Raw genomic sequence first — 1,474 nt, forward strand, 5'->3', positions numbered from 1 at the left:
TGGGTGCGGGTGGCCGACGGCGCGCTCCCTTGCCCTGTGGGCCGTCGCACGCGGCTCTCCTGGGCACGCGTACACGAGGCATCTCCTGCCCGCTAGTGTAACGGTGCGTCCCGGGCAGGGATGCTGGGCGCTCCCCTTGTGCGAAGGCGGGAGACTTGCAGGCCTGCGTGCCCGCTGGCCGCATGGGGTGTCAGGTATGTGTCCGGGGGCCATGCTGAGCTTGGGCAGCTGCAAGGAGGGCATGCTGTCACATGCACCATCATTCATAGAAGAGGCATTCTGAAAGAGCTGTGTTGCTGTTACAGTCACAGAAGGAGCAGTGTGTGCTGCAGCAGGGGAGTGTATTTGTGGCAGTCAGTACAAAAATTTATGCTGGCTTCCCATATGAGTTCCAGTAAGGATTGGGCCTGTTTTCAGTTTTCCACAATTACAGGGATGTTTGATCAAGCTGGGGTGCTGCAGAGAGGAGCTGTGAATCTAGGAGCAAGGATAGGGATTTTTTTTTTTATATATTTTTTTTTTACATCACTAGTACCACTAGTACTGTTAATTCAGCTGGAGAAGTGCTGGACTGCAGCATCCCAGGAATTGTACAAAATAGCCAGACTACTTAATTGTCAGTCTTCTGAATTGTCCTCCCTCCATTTGCATGGCAGAAGGAGGAATTGTATCCTGATTTTTGACTCTTTGTGTGAAAATCCAGTAAAATCGACTGCAAAAATGGTTATATGGATAATTAAGCCTTTTTCTGAAATTTAGTGCTAAGCTATCTTAGTTCCTTGAGTTTTCTTGCGAGTATTGGCAGCTGTAATTCAAACTGTTATCTACTTGGTTTTAAATATTTTGCTTTTGGAATTAAAATGAAAAGGGTTAATTAAATTTCATGTTTACGTGTTTTTTTAGGGAAGTATGTAATGGTGATGGGTGTGGTGCGGTCCTGCAGTCCTGAGCCTATTCTTCGAGCAATAAAGATGACGGATCTTTCTGAAAACCCCATGCATAAGAATATGTGGAGCCTTGAAGTGGAGGATCTGCACAGAGTCATCCCCTAGATACTTTTCTTTCTGCCTAAAATAACTGTAAATGTACTCTCTTTGGTTTGTTAGGGTTTTTTCCCTTTTTTTTTTTTTTGTGCGCAGAACATTGGGCCATTCTGTGTATTTGCACTTTCAAACAACCACCAGTTACTCTTGGAGTGAACTGAAGAGAGAAGTAAAACTCAGAGTTAAGTGGAGGGATCTGTGCATATCTGATGATAATCACAACGTTCGTCTCTTTTTATGCCAGAAGATTTGAGAAACATTTGATATTTTCTGAGTAACCTGTCTATGCTATCAAGGCTATTACATGTTTGTACACGGTAGTTGCTATTTCTAACAACATATGTTTAGATAGTCATTCCTATAGCATTGTGTTCTTGGGAGCAAGAGCTGCACAGGACTCGAGTTACCAGCGTGAATTCGGTACATGGAAT

At 44.3% G+C, this 1,474-nt stretch overlaps 1 long non-coding RNA gene across 1 annotated transcript in view; it reads left to right on the forward strand.

Annotated features, from left to right (window-relative positions):
* Window positions 1-983, forward strand: part of LOC118451949 — a 38,868-nt gene extending 37,885 nt beyond the window's left edge. Inside the window, exon 5 of the long non-coding RNA XR_004841556.1 lies at window positions 904-983. This is a non-coding gene — a long non-coding RNA (uncharacterized LOC118451949). The remainder of the gene's footprint in view (window positions 1-903) is intronic.
* Window positions 984-1,474: the final 491 nt, after the last annotated feature.

This window comes from Egretta garzetta, unplaced genomic scaffold (assembly GCF_000687185.1).
Source record: "Egretta garzetta isolate BGI_Z169 unplaced genomic scaffold, ASM68718v1 scaffold153, whole genome shotgun sequence".
Classification (NCBI taxonomy): Eukaryota; Metazoa; Chordata; class Aves; order Pelecaniformes; family Ardeidae; genus Egretta; species Egretta garzetta.